This window comes from Electrophorus electricus, chromosome 4 (genome assembly GCF_041902795.1).
Source record: "Electrophorus electricus isolate QZ-2024a chromosome 4, ASM4190279v1, whole genome shotgun sequence".
In the NCBI taxonomy this organism is placed as follows: Eukaryota; Metazoa; Chordata; class Actinopteri; order Gymnotiformes; family Gymnotidae; genus Electrophorus; species Electrophorus electricus.
In genome coordinates, this window is record NC_137500.1 from 9394909 (window position 1) to 9414529 (window position 19621).

At 38.9% G+C, this 19621-nt stretch overlaps 1 protein-coding gene across 5 annotated transcripts in view; it reads right to left on the minus strand.

Moving 5' to 3' along the window:
* znf609a (zinc finger protein 609a) overlaps positions 1-4173 on the minus strand; it is a 77301-nt gene extending 73128 nt beyond the window's left edge. For 3 of the 5 annotated variants that reach the window (XR_014123136.1, XM_035522868.2, XM_035522870.2), the window contains exon 1: positions 3725-4173. The gene's annotated coding sequence lies outside the window, so the exon portion shown is untranslated. The remainder of the gene's footprint in view (positions 1-3724) is intronic. The other 2 variants (XM_081712240.1, XM_081712241.1) reach the window with 2 other exon arrangements.
* Between the last annotated feature and the right edge of the window lie 15448 nt (positions 4174-19621).

Sequence of the window (19621 nt, forward strand, 5' to 3'; positions counted from 1 at the left end):
CGCACAGTGCTCTTTGATGACTTATTTATTTGTTCAGTCATTTTCAAGCACCAAACAGAGGACTGTGCCACATCTCTCTCTCAGCCACTCTGCTTACCACTGCAGCCCACAGAAACAATTGGAACATGAAACATGGAAAAGAAAGGGAAAAAAATCTAAACAAAGGGCAGGTACTTTTTCCTGGCAGCGAAAGCCCCATCAATCATGGTCGCATGAAATGCCACTGTTAGGTATAAAAGTAAAACCATATTATGAGTAGTGAGCATATAAACCCCCAGCACCTCTTGGCAGTGTGAACACAACATACTGGCAGCACTCCTGCAGTAGGCATAGTTCTTGCTGAGGATGATGTCTGAAAGAGAACGGCGATCTCCTGCCTCCTTCTTCCACTGCACCAGAACCCACTTGGGCTCCAAGCCAAAAAAGCAGCACAATAACAAAATGTCAGTGCACGAGAGATGAGAGTGACTTAGCAGACCTCACCCCCACATCACCCTGCTGCGCTCAACAGCCGAGCAGAAATCTGCACCAGGAAATCTATCTTCAGGATGCCCCGCTGGGGAGAAGAGGCCTGGACGGCAGGCTAATGCCAAAATGATTCCCGTGACCTATCAAATCTGTCAACTAACTGATGCAAAAAAATGGAACTGAATGTTTTAATATCTGAGGGGCAGATTAAGACTGCAGTATCTACAACCATTACACCATTGTTTTCTAATCCCAGGTTTATTGTGTTCTACAGTTTAGACAACCTACAGCAAAATAACTTGCAAAAAATGAGAATATTTGTCAGTCTCTCAAAGTGTTCTGGGTTCTGAAATTTTGTTCTGAAAAAGGGACTAAGCAAAGCGTATCAGTACACAACACAAGTATGCCTTAAAAATTTCAGAGTCAAAAATAAAAAACACTGTGGCCATAATCAGTACAGGTACCAGATTATGTTGCTTGGTGGAAACAAAGGCAATGAATCTGAGACCCTCTGCTACCTCTCAGCTTCTACATTATGACCAGCCTGGCCTCATAAGGTAAAGTGTCAGTTCACATTCACCTGGTCACATGTGACCTCTTATTTAAAAGGGTTGTAGATGTGGTATAGGCACTATACAATGCTATTATATATTACAGGGCACTCTCATTCTAAGAAGCTATCAAAAGCATCACTCTGGTATTTAATTCAAGGCAATGTATATGTGATTTATCATACATTTCAATCTGCACTGTGTATGAGGGAAACGTTTAAGCAACACTGTCCTGATGCATAAGTGAACTGCAATTCCTGAATACATTTTCTCCTTTCAGTAGTCAACCATGATAAATACTACAATTGCTAAATTGTTTTAAGCCATTTACTCTACGAATATACAAAATGTATGCACTTGCACATAATTTACATTTATCAGAACCAGCAGAAAACTGGCAATGACCTAATGGGTATATTGTCCTCACAAGATTATTTGAATGCAAGTGAAAATCAACTCCACATGACTGTACATACGATTGGCATATAAGACTCTTAGCAATGAAAATTGTGCTTTGCAAATTCAGACAGCATTGTGATTGGGAAGTCATCATGAAATTACCATAATTATGAGCTTTGGGTGGGGGGGGCTGAAGTGTCATCCTAATTGCAAGCTTGAAACTTCATCAAGAAAACGGCATCTCAACTCCACCCAAATCTTTCAAAATCTTCGCCTTCTGCTAAATATTCACTGATGTATTTACACTTACATATTGGAACACATGCTATTGTCTACCCTAGCTCAGTGACATCTTCAAAAGTATAGATGTAAACAGTAGACAAGAATTAATAACTATTAGCAATGAAGTGCACTGCTGTTAGTTCTAACTTTAACCACATATGTTACAACAGTAGCTATTACCATGACAGGTTAGCCATCTCTCCTCTAGGATAACATCACCATCTTAGGAAATGAACATTACCAAGACATTATGGCAAACATAGAAGTTCCAGTCAACATTCGAAAGCAGTCTTACTCAGAGGCATTCAATGCAACGTTATTTAAATATAACTAGCCAAGTGTAATGTACTTGAAATAATAATAATGCCTCAATATTACTATTATGAATATTATTTACAATTATATAGCGCCTTTCTCAAACCCAAGTACACTTTACAGATAGAACTCAGCTTTCAATCAAGTCTCACACACACACACACACACACACACACACACACACACACACACACCTTAGCTGGGAAATGATGTTATGACGATCATGTTATGCATCAAGATTGTTGAATGACACATTAGAGAAAAAACTAACACTTCTCAATCCCATGAAAAATCAACACACACTTGAATAAACAAATAAAACAAAAACCTAGATCACAATATTGACAATACTAGATGATTTACAACATGTAAGTGTTAGAGTCATCACCTTCTGCCTCTTGACATGTGCTTCTGAAACTCTAAACCACTCAGCCTATGTTCAATCGCAATGTGTTAGATGCAGCAGTCCATGAAAAGAGCTTTCGAATCTATTGGATCTTTGCTTCCTTGTAAAATGTGGAGTCTTTCAAATGAATCTGCGTTGAAAATCATTTTAGTATATGGTGAAACAAACCGAATTTTAAGATCCCTAACTTTTAGGATACTGCAATCAGTCGTTATTGCATTCCAAATGTTTAAAGATATTCGTATATCCCCGGTAAAGCTGTTAAAAGTAAAATCACGCGTTTCTGAATATTTTGAGAGCAAATTGGGTTGCTGGGGCATTATAGGGACAGGGGACAGCTGAGAAGCAGGCATTCGTTTGGTCTTTCCTCCCGATATAGGGACAGACAGAGAAGCAGGCGACCGTTTAGTCTTGCCCCCCAATCATGTTTACTGAACGCACTGCCATACTGCTCGGGGGGGGGGGGGGGGTTGTTAGCTTGTTAGCTAGCTGAATAAGAGCTATTGGAGTCACTTAAATAACATGGAGATGTTTTGTATGGTGGGGATAATATAAGTAAGACCACAGTTAAAAAAAAAAAAAAAAAAGAAGAAGAAGAACACGACAGGAATCAGCGCAGCTCCACTTGCAGTGCAAATCACTGTCTGCGCCTTTGAGAGCTAAATGGCCAGACCCGCATCCCTCTGATATATCCTACCAACCAGCAGACGTCTGCTATCTGGCTTAGAGAGCTAGCTAGATGTCCTGGCCAAGTTGGGCAAATCGGATGTGAAAGCAAAGGACTACCATAAGTGGCGAAGTAACTATACTTCTTGGCGCTTTTACATCCTCGCTGGCTGAACAGTGGACATTCCCACATAGTCAAGTGATCAAATACATTTGAGCAGGTCTAAGGCACCCAGGCATCAGGAGAGCTACCCTACACGTCTTTTTTCCTGCAGCTAACTTAGCTAGCTAACAGATAACCCTCAAATACACACCAATGACATTAAAGACAACAAACAAACAAGCTACGATGTTACGATGATCCACATATACCAAAACAATTATGGACCAATACACACAGTTGGCTTTATCGTAAAATTAGATCCCCCGAGATCCTCAAACAAAGGATTTTCAACAATGCAAAACATGAGGACAACCACTAGCAAGATGTACTCCTAGCGTAGCTGTTAGCGAGCTGGCGTGCTAATATTGGCTAGCCTGTCAGCTGAAAGCAGCCAGAGAGCTAACGACTGTTAGCTAACTATGCTACCCAAATGTGGGAAAAATTCCTGCACATGGGATCTTCAAATATACTTACCCCACTTGTAGTCCCCGATCCCACGGATGTCTATGTGCACTCCATAGATCCTAATGGTAAAGGTACATTCGGGGGGGAGGGGGGACGGGGGGGACGACGAACCTCAGATTGCTGGATTACACAGACAAATCAATCAACGTGCTCCGCACAAATCCAAAGAGGCAAGGTCCGGGGAGCGGAAAGGCCAATTTACTGGACCGCAGCCATCACACGTTGAGATCCCGTTGAAAATTGGAAAATACCGGCTGCATTGGGCATTTCTCGTTCAGTTCCGAGTCCAATTCCAAACGCAGTGGGTGACCTTAGGTTTTGAGAGGATAAAATTCCAGTAATCAAGAGATTTTCATACCTCAGGATTTCTTGCTTTGCCTTCTGTGAATCTCTAACATAATCTTAATGGCTGTTCGCAGCTCTCAAAGCCGAGAGATTGATACAATGTAACCAACAAGCAGAACGAGCCGGAGGAAAACCCGGACTGAAACTCCATACGGATTGAACTGTCAGGCTAGAGGCGCTGTGCAAACCTCAAAATTAAGGAACTGGATTACATGTGTATGGGCGCAAAGAAACGTTAAAACAATTGTTTTAAATGTTTTTTTTTTGTTTTGTTTTTTTTTTAATTTTCAATTCTTGTCACCATCTTATATTTAGAAAATTGCCACACGCGCTATTGTTTGCATACATATGCAGGTCATGGACAATATAATGATAATATATTAATGATATTTCAGAAATATGCAATAGATCATCATAAGAGTTAGACAAATCTTTTAAAGAGATATTCAGTTAATCATCATATCGCAGGAAACTGAGCACAGGATACTTATTTTGTGTCATTGTATCTGGTTATGCACTATATAGACACTATTTAACTGTGCTAGATATTCCTATTGTTAGATCCTCCCATCACCAAGATATCAAAGATATAAGAATGGCCATTTTCTTACTCCTTAATAATGAAATAAGTAAAGTTTCTTTCTTCTTTTACACTAGTATTATACTAGATTTAATGGTGTAATAATGGCAAATGATATATAATGTATTTACATTGAAATTAAGTATGAGGCTTTGAGATATTCTATTCATAGGTTACGCTCCTGCATAAAGTGTGTGTCATACAGAGGTTTTGTCATAAGTGAACTGAGCTAGCAGCTGCAGGGAAAGCTAAAAAACCAGTCATTATGACAAGGAAACATGTCATACTATTTGTCATACACCAGGAGCAGATAAACGCTCATGTTTACTTGGCTTTTGTGGTGAGGAAGCTGGGGGGAATTGAGGCATTCTGAGCTAGTTGCCTGGGCAACCAGGATATGCTAATGTTGCTTTGCCATGAAAGAGAGAAAGAAAGAGAGAGAGAGAAAAAATCTTTGTAGCACTCTGGGACAGAGAGGCCAGGGGAAACTGAATTAATGAGATCATTTTCACACTGCGAGGGTGGCAGTGAGGTCCCGCACTTCATCTTCCATTGCCACCATACTTTCACACTGACTTAGCCAACATCAATTTAAAGTGCAGTCATTTTCTTACTATGCTAACTATAGGACCTATGAGCAAACACACCTGGCCACTCTAAAAAATTCTAGGCTTTGGTGCATTTTATTTACTCTGCCTTAGCATTGCAGGCTATAGTTCTACAGGTATATAGTTATAGTTCTACAGGTATATAGGTTGACACTGTCTGTCTGTTTCCGATGTATTCGTAGTGACTGGCTCTTGAGCATCTGACACAGTGAGCCTTACAGAGAGGGAAATATATCAGATAAATTACATTTAATTGCAGCAATATTCTGGAAAGCCAGTAGATGTTTTTCCATCTTTTTTCCCCCTGACTGCATATTTAATCAGGTCACGTGCCATGGCATAGCAACTGAGATACCTCTGTCTCTCTGTTTCTCTGCTCTGTCTCTCTCTCTCTGTACAATTTCATTTTTATTGTATTGGTCAGACAGGTGCTTGCTATGCTAATTCATCAGTAATTGTAATGAGCTGTGGGAGGATAAATTCGGAAAGACTAATGATGTGGGACAAAAGGGGAACCCAGGCCCTCGAGTTCTCCCTGCCTTTTGTGCCATCTGCAGATGCATTCTCATGGAAAACCAGTTCATTTCAAGATGGATCCTTTTTATGGTAGGCTACATATACATTGCAGATGTTCTATTCTCCCCTCTGGCATAATTTGACAGGGAAGAACAACAAAGGCTATGATGGCATATTCCACATGCTGTTGACAATGAGAGAGCGTGTGGATGAAAAGCCAATCAAAAGAAAGCTTTAACTAACCTTCTATTACATTCAGCTCACTAACTATGGTACTGCACATGAAATACACTCTGTAGTTATGGATTTGAAATTGGTCCAAATTATGTTTTAGTCACAAACAGGTGTAGATGCAAAATATCCTTTTATGCAATTTGTATGCATACAAATTAGACATAAATATATAGATAAGAGAAGGGCAAGAAAGAAGCCTGAACATCAGCATTAGAAATACAAATATAATGAAACACCTGTCGTAAGTAAATAGAATTAAATAAATAGAAGATTGAATAGCATAGATTTCACATTCAAACAGCCTAAGACAGCCATATCTGTGTGTCTTTAGGAGCCATTTCCTGCCACGTACTTATTCAACTTTTGTGTATTCTGATTTTGTTTTAGGTTAGCATGTAGGCTGCCAAAGGTGTAGTCAGATGGTAATAGATTAATGGGATTATATTAGATTAGATTTTTTTTTGAGCTGTTGAAATTGCTATGGGCATGGGGCATGAGGCCTTTCACATTCTCATAGCAAACATATTTGCAATTAAAGTGGAGACATCTTTGATTTATTGATTCGAAACAATGTTACAGTGATAATCAATAGGCATGCAGTAATTTGTCCAATTATCTCTAGCTCATTGTATTTGATAGCAGAGATGTTCACAAGTCACTTTCTATGAGTCTAAGTCAAGTATGGAGTCTCTGGGGTCCAATTCAAGTCTCAAGATAAGAGTCCCAGTCAAGTCTCAGAAGACTTAGTTAAAAACTTTAGTTTAATCTCATTATTTACAGTTTATAGTTTCATTTATTTATAAGGTTGCTAACATGCATTCTCAGTCACAAAGACATGGACTAGTGCCTGAAACCTAATGTTAAATTTACACTGGCCTGTAAACTAACATTAACTAACAAAAAAGACAGTATTACAATGGAGTGCCATGATATGGAGCTTTTGGTGTGATATCGGATGTCTGAAAAATTCAACATCATTTTGTCAGTGTTATCTTTTTTTTAAGTTTCATGTAGCACTTTGACTATGTTCTTCTGACTCAAAGGTTTTGTAACCAAAGATTGAAAATTGATGATTGAAGGCTCGTTGTATACCCATTCTAAATTTCAGCATTAGAGCACAGAGATGAAAAAAATTACTGTATATGACAGTCTCGGAAGAGATAGGCATGTCTGCTAGATTTTTGTTTTTCCCCATACTTACATTTTATGAGTCGAGTCACGTGTCTGTTAAGCAAAAGTCTGAGATGAATCACGAGTCAGTTAAGAAAAAAGTATGAGTTAAGCAAATGTCCAAATCAAGTTGCAAATCTTTCAGAATATACAAGAAGTGAAATTCGAGTCACTGACTTGAGCCATCATCTCTTTTTGATACATACAAATTAGTAATGTCACTCAATTTACATGTTTTCTTCCTAAAACAAAACATGCTGATTATAGGAGCAATAAGAAAATTTTCCAATGATTCTTCTTCAAGTTATGAAACAACTGTTATATCTACAACTAGTGGCCCAGGGGTTTCAGAGATTCTCTACTAAATGTTTTAAATATGGAAGCTTCCATGTGGGGGCACATGGGGGTTCATTTGAAGTTTACTTTCATTTGAGCTTTGTGTGAGAAAAAAACATAAAAAATAATAATCACTTTCATAAATATTGTATGCTACTTTTTGGTGTTAAAATTACTTCACTTATTTCTCCTTTAAAGAAATTAATGGCTTATTTCCTTACACATACAAACTGTAGGCCATCACTGCTCTGACATCACTACCACTTTGCATTCTTATTAACAAATAGCCATTATGTGCCAAGCCTAAAGTATATTTGTACAGTAGAAAGCAAAGTCTGTCCTCGCTCATCATGCTTTGAATAATAGCCCTTTAAACAAATACATGTCCAGAAAAACATTAAATATATTCCTTAAGTAAGTAAATATAGGACTATCTCTTTAGTGTACACATTAGAGAAGAATGGTGCAAGTTGGTTGCTTGAGCACTTTAAGATGGCAGATGAAGCTGTGGTTACTGTCTTGATTTATTTCCTTGACCTTAATAGAAATCATCCAATAAAGGTCAAGGGGGATTACCCTAGGTTGATTAGTCAGGCGGAAGATGGTCTGGGATCAGGTTACCTTATTCATTTCACAATTTTAACTTTTATGAGGTAATAGGGATGCTCGTCTGAGATCATTAAACTAACTACATAACGTATCTGGTAAGTGAAATGTAGCATAAGAGCCTTGTTCTGAGTCAGAAGGTCACTATGGTATACAGCATCCTTCTTGTGGTGCTTTTTCAAAATTCTAGTCATTTGACAAATCACCACACAGTTAGGCAACCCCCCCCCCCCACCAACCCCCCCCCCTCCCCCCCACACACACACTCACTTATGTCTGCAATTTGGAAATCTCCACTGAGCTGTCAACAGAAGTGTTTAGGTATGTCATCACCACAGGTGGCTAATGTCTTTGGATTTGAAACACACGCAGGAATTCATATTAACTCTTTTAAGGCCTATGCAACATGAGCGGAAAGTACAAACGACAACATATGGTTCAACAAAGTCTTTAGAAATGGTGTGAAATAAATCGGCACCATTTTGCAGAAATGCTATGGCGTAATGCCCCTGGAACCAGTATGCCCTATGTGTTTCTGCTGTTCTGCTCTCTGCTCAGTCTCCCTCTCTCTGTCTCTCTCTGTGTCTCCGTCTGCTCTGTCTCACTCTTCTCTCCCTCTCTCTACTGTATATCTCTTTTCCGTCTCCATCTCTCTGCCTCTCTCTTTAACACTGTTTGACTCTCCCTGAGCTTCTCCAGGTGTGCCGTGGCACTGTACTGAGAGGTTGTCAGTGAGCTTGTCAGATATGAGAGTAAAGCAGGGGCCATTGGCAGACAGACATTCAGAAGTTCATGCTCTCAGCCCCAGCCCCACCACAAACAGCCCAGGCCTCAACAATATGAGCACTGTAGACTGGAGGGCCCTGTATGTAGGCCAGGATAGCCTATATTCTGGCAGTAAATAGTATGAAGTAAAAGCCAAGCTGTCAATGTTAGGATGGACACAATGTACTTATTTACTCATCTAAGATATGTTTTCTACAGACTAATTCATTATTCCAGTCAGGCTTTAGATAAATAGAAGAGTTATCTCCCTAACAAAGGTATTGTTGGAACAGCGGTCTGGAACACAACAATGAGTATGTGTATGAGTGAGTGTCTGAGAGAGAGAGCAAGAGAGAGAGAGAGAGAGAGAGAGAGAGAGAGAGAGAGAGAGAGAGACAGAGACTTACTTTGAAGTTGTTAATATTACCACATCAAACACTTTTCACATATCAGAAATAAAATCTATGCAAGATTTGAGCTGAAAGATCCAAGATCCAGTGATAAATCCTTAAATCCTTCATCCCTCATTTTCTTTGTCTCTTTCTCTCTATCTCTATCCTTACCCTTTCCTCTCAAACATTACAACTCCATTTCTTACAGTGGGAGGTGAAAATGCTGTGTGGGTTTTTGTTGCTGCAGTCTAATCCTAGTGTAAGGGACGTGTCCTGCTGGATTGCTCAGCTGACATTTTTGACCACTTGCCACTATTTAGAGGAGACTCAGGGCACACAAGAGAGGGAAGTAAAAAATTCTCTTTCACACACACACACACACACACACACACACACACACACACACACATACACACACACACATATATATATATATATATATATATATATATGGCTGCCTGATTGACACACCACTCTTAGGGAATGGGGGTTGGGTGTACACTCAAAAATAGTAAAATGGAGAATGTCTAAAGTCTCTGAAGCAAATCTCAATATTTCAAGTACATTACAAGAGAAAAATGCTTTTTCTAAATGTAGAACTATGGTTACATGTTGCTCAGAATTTGGGAAAATCAACAGTGACACCTCTGAAAAAAAATCACTTATCTACAAATCTATGAATTTTGTTCTTTGAAAAAAAAACCTTATTTTCAACCCACAAGAGAAATAACAATGAAGAAAATTGCTGCATGTTGACCACAGTATGTCCTACCCTTGACCCTTGGGTTTCTATTGGAACCTACTTATTTTCCTGTGTCCAACTCCAACTCTATGACCATATTGCCATTTCAAAGCACTTACTGGTTATACCATTCAGAAACCCATCTATTTTATCCCTCTGGCTATAATGGTGACATTAATTGTTTTGCTATTGTATTGTTGAAGGATGTAGGGTAATTGTGTATGCTTTACATGTTGGAAAAAATAGTCTGCCAAATGAAATGAAAAAAACTCTCACAGTAGATCTTGAATCTTGCATAGAAGAACTCAGCTAAAATGTAAATCTGATGACATCCAAGAATGGTTTGGATGTTTTATTGATACTTTTTCTTTTGACCTTTAGAACTGGGGGGATGGGTTTATAGTGATTTATGTATCGCCTAGACAAAAGCTTACATGTCAAAGGGCAACTCCATCTCCCTCATCCCCCCAGACAAAACATCTGTGTAACTGAATTCCTCTTCTCCTTAAATTCAGGATGTGAACATCACACAACAGTTCCTCTCTCACCTCCCAGTAGTCAGTGTCTGTCATGACTCAGTACGCTCACAGTTAGAGACTGTATGGAGACCTTCTTCTAATGCTGTGTAGAACATCATGGGAATCTGAAGGGAAAATGTAGAGTGCTCTGTCATTTCAAGCCTCATTATTATATGTTGGCTAAACCATACATTTTCAATGCACATAAATACGAATGAAGGTGAAATGTGTGGAATTGCTCCCATTTAATTCAGTTTTGGAGAGCCATTACAGAAAGTACTGCATGGAGGAGATTAGTAGTATGACTAGCAAAATAGTTTATTTTTCTACCCTAGACAAACTGGGTGAAATTCTCTCATGTTTAAATTATCACTTTTATCTGAGATCAGACTGTTTTCTGTAAGTTCATACATGCATGGCAGTATCTGTGCCATGTTTAGCTCAATCTCAAAACAGCTTATTTTAAAGTTATAAATGGATAATTATTTTACTGTCTTTACGGATAAAAAGGTAACAAGTACTTCCAATGATCATAATATATCATGTTTCTGTGGTGTTTTGGGTTAGCAGTGTTGTAGCATGCAACATGCTCTAACTGTGCTTTCATTGAAACCAGGGCAGCATGCTTTTGGGCCTAGAACAATCTAGAAATATTAGGATTTGGAACATTAGAACACCATTTTTTAAAGTGTTTTACACTTTAAACTGCACAATTTCAACTAAATATAAGATCACCCACCGGAAAGCCTGAGAATGAGGACAAAATCTTCTTTATTCATTTCTTATGCAGTAAATATGTAAAGGCTTAGAATAAACTTTGACAGAAGTCCTAGAAATAAAACTGTGTGAGTGAAATTAATAAACATATTTAACTCACTACTCACTGTATTGGAAACATATGTTTATGTGATTCTCAGCAGATGATAGATATTTTTTCAGGAGCTTATAAACAAATGCCATTTAGCCTACTAATCTGTACTTTCTGTTTTGCCATATTATACAATACACACAAAAGCTAATTCTAGATTGTTTTTTTAGACTGTTAAAAAGACAAAGGCATGATTATCTTCTCAGGGACAGCACGGGTTAGGCAGTTCCTGGCTGCCTACACCCACCCTGGTCCTGCACACAGCTGGTGCACTTTATAGTCTAGCAACAGCAGGAGAGGCAGCATATAATGCCTGATGTGTCTTTAGTGGTTAGAGGGGGATGGAGCCTTAACAAGGAAGATGAGTTGGCGGAAGACTCAGATTAGTGCTCCCTGTCTGTCTCACAGACAAGCACACAAACACACCCATAACCACACATCTTCTCCCTCCATACACACACACACACACACACATACACACACACACACATGAACACCTCTCCTGAGGACTAGGTGATGCAAGCCCCAGGTGGTAGTGCTTGTCTGCTGTGTTTGCCACCATTGTTTGTGCAGTCTGTCCAATTGCATTAAAGCAAACCTCAAATAGAAAGGCATATGCACATACACGCTCACGTGTGTGTCCACACATGCGCACACACACACACACACACACACACACACACACACACACACACACACACACACACACACACACACACCAGATTCTCTCAAACATTCACATATCATCCCTTCTGGCAGAAAAATGAAGAATCGTTACTCTACTAACCCCCCACAGAAGTTAAAAAGGGACATTTGATAGTGTGTATTTCAGTGTAAATGATTGTTTGGCAGTGTGCCAAATGAGTGGAAACATAGCTGTCACAGTCAAAGCTTACTATCTCAACTCAGGTTCTCTCAAGTCAGATTTTTCCTCCACAAGAATCAGATAAAAAATAATTGCATTATTAATGTTTTCACAATTTCCAAGGAATGTCTTATACTATGAATTTTGTATGATTTAAATATCAGCCAATAGATGAGGAAATGTGCCATTGCGGGGTTTAAAAATCTTATGTTTCCATTGGAATGTGTTAATTTTCTTCTAATGGAAACATAATATTTTAAAATTTTATGTATTACTGCTTATATCAGTCAATCTCTCTGGTATGTTCCTCTCTTAAGGCTGTGGTAAATTATACTGTTTTGCTAGTATTTTTGTATTTTCTTAAATTTGCTTCCTATTTACAAAGTGTGCAAATTTAATCAAATTATTTGATGGCATTTTAAAGTGCTTTACTATTTGATTTCATGTTGCCTTTTGTCATTGGACTTGAGGGCTCAAAATGTTCTTTGGTTTTCTTTATGGATGAGGAGAAAGGGATTAGAGTTGAATGGGCAGTGAAATGTAAGCCTAGACACATTGAGACTGAGGCTGGCTATAATGGTCTAGGACTCATAGACACCTTTTGGTTCAGTTGTGGTGCTGAGGCATTTTCCATAGAGTGACAGCATTCTCCTCACAGGTTAGGGGTCATTGATTAATCACCAAGACAAGGGTGGGGGTGCTAATGAGTTTGTACAGGGATCTATACTTGTGCACATATGCATGCAATTACCTTTGACATTTCTGGTGTGTGTGGTGGGGGATGAATGGATGTGTGATATTTTGTGGGTTTACTGCAAAAGACAAATAATGACATAACTTACTGAAAATTCAATTAACTTTGATTTAGACATAAATATATTCACCTGTGTGACTGGTTAAAGAAATGTTGCAGTATTGTTATATCTTTCCTTACCTTTTACACTAAAACAGGGAAATCTTTTCTATTAATAAATCATACAATCTCTTGAAGTCCTCACTTATATTTCTGCTACTAGAGCTTCTGATCGAAAGCTTCCTCTAAAATGAGCCCTTTTACTAAAGACTACAGTCAGCAACACCCCTCCACACACACTAAAATCAATAAGATCATGTAACTGAGAGCATCTTTCTTCAGTGGTCCTCATTACTAAACGATTTAATGGATCACATCTGCAGGTGGAGGTGATTAATTGCTTTATGTTTCTCTCTCTTTTTCTGTCCCCATTGAATTTTTTATTGACATTTTCTGTTATGTGAAGACCTTAATGGAAAGTTATAGCAGTTACTGGGTAACATGGGACAGATTTATTAAACAGGGAAGAATTGAAAGAATCTAGCAAATAGTGTCATTTGCAGGTATTATCAGTGAATGTTTTATCACAGTACAGTATATAACATTTCTGGCATTATAAATGCATCTCCTTTTAGTAAAAGTGGTCATTTCAGTAAAAAGGACAGGCACAGTAAATTAATCTTTGACTGACAAACACACACACACACACACACACACACACACACACACACACACACACACAAACAAACAAAAATGCAAACAAACCATCAAAAACCCTAACAATAAAAGAGACATGTCACAAATCAGTTCAGTTCTGGGGGCTGTTCTAAAATCTAAGAAAATTTTGACTATGTCTTGTAGTCTTAAAGCAGAGCAGTTTCACAAACATGGTGCTGCATGTTTATGGTCAGGTCAGTCTTCATAGTCATGCAGCTCAGTGCAGACTAGCTGATCTTTAAGTGAAGGCTGTCTGAAGTGTATACTGGATGGTGTAAGTGTACTTTGGGTTATGGCTTACATTCCTTGAGCTCTCTGAATTTGCATGATGCTTTAAGCAGATCATCTGTGTGATTACAGTGAATGGCTCACATGGCTTCAGTTCATACAAAAAATCCGAATGATGCTTTTTTAGATATATCATATAATCACAATTTGATGGAATAGTTAAAACACAGTTGTTATTAGAGCATAAGCTGGACCGAATCGATTATTTTCCAATATATCATTTTCCCAGAGCAATAGCAGTAATAGCATCCACTGCTGCTGCAGGATGGAGCTTATTACTATTCAGCAGGAGGGGTGACATTGATCCTGCAGGGTTCTTCCATCCTTCTTTCTGACACAGGCAACCTGATTGTTCATAAAAATGGAAATTGAGCACAACTCCCCTACACAAGACTGTAGCTAGCTATAAGAGTAAGAGAGAGAGAAAGAGAGAGACAGAATGAGCAAAACCACCTTGAATACACAACACCAGACACTGCACACACATAATAAGCAACAGAAAATCTGGCTGTGTTCCAGCTGAGAAAAATGGAGGGTGCATTTAGTCAGTGTTATGTGCACATATCAATCTTTATACAAGTTTTACATTATATATTTAATGATATTATAGTAGATTGTATGTTGCATGTATGTGTGTTCAGATCATTTATAGAAACAAAAGGATTTAAAATTGAATTTCCTTTCATTTGAAACAATGTAACAATGTAAACACTCCATTAGAGTGGAGAAAAGTCTGTATAATAATTTGTTGAATGAATGTACTTGTTGACCAAGAAGGAGTACTGTAAAGTAGAACCAAGTTGTTGAGAAATCAAATGACAGTTCAGATGAATAGGACTAGAACATGCATGCAGAAATGGGTGTAAGGCCCATGGACACCCATGTCTAGTTTGCTGCCAAGAGCTCAAATAAACATGCCTAGTTCATGGCGTTCTGGAACAGTCTTACGAAGAACAAGATGAATATTAATTTGCACATTAAATGCAAAGTGTGGTGAAAAAAGAAAAATTATCACATGAATCTAACTTATTTTTATTTACAGAAATATTCTCAGCCTGTCTCTCTCTCTCCCTTCTTTATATCTCTCAATGTCTTATATGAATAGCTGGCATGCATAGATTAGCACAAGTAATGGTGTTGATAGTCTTTAGACAGATTAGTCTAAAGACAAATGGGAGGGGATTGAAAAGAACAATTTTACCTCACAACCTCTATGTCAAGCACTGTATGACTAAGGACAGCACAATGTCATTACTAATCCTCTTGTACAAATATTACACACAGTACTGTACATGCAATAATATAGTGTTAACCCCAGTCTCTCTCTTTTGATACGTAATAACATTCTCAGATATTGTTATACCATACTTTGATATGTCAATGTAAACAAACCCAACAGCTTCCATCAAACTATAACCCTTTTTTCACTTCTCTTTTACACTTTTACCTGTTTAGCACAGAACTTGGAACCTTACAGATCTGCGAGGCATTTCACATTTGCTTTTGTGATACTTGGAAACCAGCATGTAAGCACTCAATAGTAAACCTGGCAACCCTTGGTGAACCCTCGTCGCAGTTATACAGCAGAGCATTTCTGCCTTTGCCAGTGAGTAGGGTGACTATGTGTACCATTGGCCTCTAATTGAACTCTCTACTCTCTTCCTCTGTAGAGGTTGTAGTGGGATTAAGCATGACTAATGGTCAATCTCTCATTATTCTACTAAAGTACCTACCTCAATTTTAAACATGTGCTGTTGGTGTTTGACTATCAGATTAATGTATTAAAAACAGTGGTTTTAGTGATGTTGCTGTGAGGGCAGTTGAAGGGAGGATTTAGAGTGTCAGCACACTGCCATGGAAGTGCTCCAAGCAAAATATTGGAATCAGCTTTGAGAAAACTCCCACAGAAGACCAAACACCTGCAGAGGCACTAACCAGCTTCACAAAGCTGTGGATCAGTATTTAATGACTTAATTTTTCTGCTGTTGTTTTTGCCAAAAGAATCTCAATTAATGCCAAATAACTTACAGCTCAGTCTCCTTATGTTTTAATCACCACACCTATTTGGTTTCTTTGGCACATACTATTTTATCACACCTCACTCTTGTGATTCTTATCCCACACAGTAAGCAAATTATCAGTTCTTTGCAACATACACACACCTACTCACGAATGCATGCCTGTGTGCATGCACACACACACACACACACACACACACACACACACACACACACACACACACACACACACACACACACAAATGGAGAGACTAGAACATCTTAGAAGCTTATGTAGTGCACCAGTACACTAGCTTAACTGTGACTGGGGTGCTTTTGAACACACAGAATAAAATACATGGTAACATGGTAATGAATACATTTCCAAGTAGCTTTGAAATTAAATCAAATAAATGTACTGTAATAATCGCATAGACATGGTGTGATATGTACATTATACACTACTTCAGAATATATGCTTAATCAAGAGGTTTAAGAGAGATAGCAGATACTTAATCAAGAGGTTTAAGAGAGCTAGCAGATGCTTAAGAGGTTTAAGAGAGATAGCAGTTCTGTGGGCTCAGAACTGGGCCATAAAAGTTAAACACAGATTTACAGCACAGATATGGAAAGCTCACTCTACTGTAGTTTTAGTAATGTCACACACTGTATGTGTGTGTGTGTGTGTGTGTGTGTGTGTGTGTGTGTGTGTGTGTGTGTGTGTGTGTGTGCACATGCACCTGCTTTCTAGAGGCCTGGATGAGAGCCAAGTGCACCCAGGGGTGTCTGCAGAAAAAACTAACCAGACCATGAGTCATTATTAAACTGAAGAGCCTCATAACCAGGAATAATAATCAACTCCCTGATTTCTATACTGCATACAAATACCACTTAGTACTATTCCTACTTATAAATAGTAGTCTATTCCTTCTTATAGATACTAGTCCTACATATAAATACTAAATAATACTATTCCTACTTATAAAGAATAGTCCTATGTATAAATACTGCTTAATATGATCCCTACTTATAAATACTAGTCCTACATATAAATATTCTATGTATAAACTCTGTAGGTAGTAGATGGCTTCTACTTCCTTTCCATTCTGAAGGACAGTTCATACATATTCCCTTTACAGAGAGATCTAGTCGAACCTATCCAGAGCACAGCTGTTTCTAAATGACTCCAAATCAGCCGTTCTAGGAGCTTCTAGGCCAGGCTTACACACATATGCACACACACACACACACACACACACACCCCATTCCATTTGTCTCCACTGATTAATCACCTGTTAAATAAATGTGTCACTTTAATTTCATGCCATTGCAAATAAAACACTTTATCTCTGTGATCATGCATACCGGTAAGATGGCTTGTCATTCTGCAATTCTGCCAAAATGAATGAACATGAAATGTTTCCAAATCCAAGTCAAAGACCATACAATAGCACATAAAGCACTGTCTCTTATGAAGCACTAGACATTGATCTTTTGTAATGAGACACAAGCTATCAAAATGCATATAAATATTGCAGTCAGTGCTATATAAGGAGAAGTAATGCATAGTGCTTTACCATGTTTGTTGGTTGAATAAATGAGTAAAAATAGAGTTAACAGTGCTTGGTACTCATTCACACATGCACCATAGGTGTTGGTTCTATAGCTTACTGCTTCATAACTGTCCAGTAAAAAAAAGAAGGTTGTAACACGTGTACATGCATGCTGAATACCTTCTACCACATATCAATAGACTGTGGACCTAAGCTGCACCGAACTGTGTTACAGCGAGGAAAGAAAGAAAAACATGAATACTGAACCATGGGCATAAATAAATAATCACCTCCCTTCTGGTATAGAGCAGATAAGGCAAGGGAAGGAGAGCGAGAGAGATGGAGAGCTATGGAGGAAAGGCAGAAGAACAGAGCTAAGGGAAGAGGAGGGGAAGAAGCTGATTGGAATGCTTATTATTCTGGGGAGTTTGGGAAGGTGAGCTAGCCCTTCTGCTCGCCTTTCAGCGCTTAGCCTCTGCTTGCTTAATATGTACCTGTTTGGACTGGGTGCCCTTTGGCGGGGGCAATCTGTTTTCAGGGATTGATCCTGCAGAGCTTTCACCTATCATTAATAATAATAACAATAATAATAGTGAAAAAACCTCATGGAAAGCAAGGCACTCCATTTAACATCACAGAAGACCCGCACTTACAAATGAGTTAATCACAAGACTGCACAGTCACGCCTCTTATGCTTCTATTTATTATGGCTGCTTTCACATTGCAAGCAGTGCCAGAGAGTAAGCGCTATCAGTAAAGACACGTCCATCACCACATGACAACAATGATGTTAAAGCAATGGTCACTGAGTGTACGTCCTCGATTCCACGATACAAAACAATAGACACACTGAAACCTAAATTGAATCAATTTGCGATTTGCCATACAATATTCACCAACCTAGTGCAAATGAAAAAGAGCAATAATGGATGAGACGTGGATAATTACACAGAGCTTGAGTGGGTGTTTATATCTTGAACTCATTTAGTAAGTGCCACAATTACCAGTGCCAGTGTAGTCATAGTTTTCCTAGGTTTATGGGAATTGTTTCACACAATTGTTTCTCACAAACACTGATACATGCCTCATCTTTATATACCTTAGCTAAATTTCAATAACAATTGTTACAAATTGCCAGCACAGGAGAGTGGAACAAAATCTTTCACTCATTGCAATAACATAGCTGAGGCTATTCAGACTGAGGAATCCAGTCTAATGTTGGCCCTTAAGCATTGTGCTCATCAGATCTGCTTCACTACAGATCAGTTGTGCACTACACATAAGGATTTGTATAGATTTCCCCAGAAGTCTGACATTTGTACACATTGTGAATGATTGTTCTTCATAGAATTCTGTACAGCATAAAAAAACAAAAGACAAAAAAGATTGGAAAGGCCTTTATCTTCTTTATCTCCTCTTGTGGAAACTTGCTGTTTTGCAGCATGACTTTTTGTGCCATTGAAAACATTCCGAGTATTTATGAGCAGTTCTGTGCTGTGACCTCTTAATCCATGTAAATTGTAAATGTAAGAGAGGATTCTCTGTAGGAGGGGATCCGTTTGGCCTTACAGCCTGAACATGCGGCCATGCGCTCCCTAGGGTACTGGCCCTGACCTCGCCTACGCTCCCCGTGCCTCCTTCACTGTGATGGATGGAGGCTGAGTGAGAGGAGTAGGCATAGCTGTGTGTAGCTGTGCATGTGCACCCTCTTCTGCCTCCACCCGCACAGCAAGCAGCAGCCGTCCCCCTGACTAATGGCACCCGGGCAGCTCCAGCTGGTGGTGCACAATGCACAAAGGCTACTCTTCAGATCCAATCAGAGAGCATGGGCTGCCTGTGAAAGCCCTGCAGCTTGCTCTCATAAATAAAGCACCACTCGCTCCACACTGGTCCAAATAACACCGCAAATGGTCGCCACGCACGACTTCAGACATGTTGTGACAGATATCAGAACAGGATGGAGGAAGAGGAGAAGGGAGATGAAAATATCAGGGTATGCTGTCCTTGTAGTCA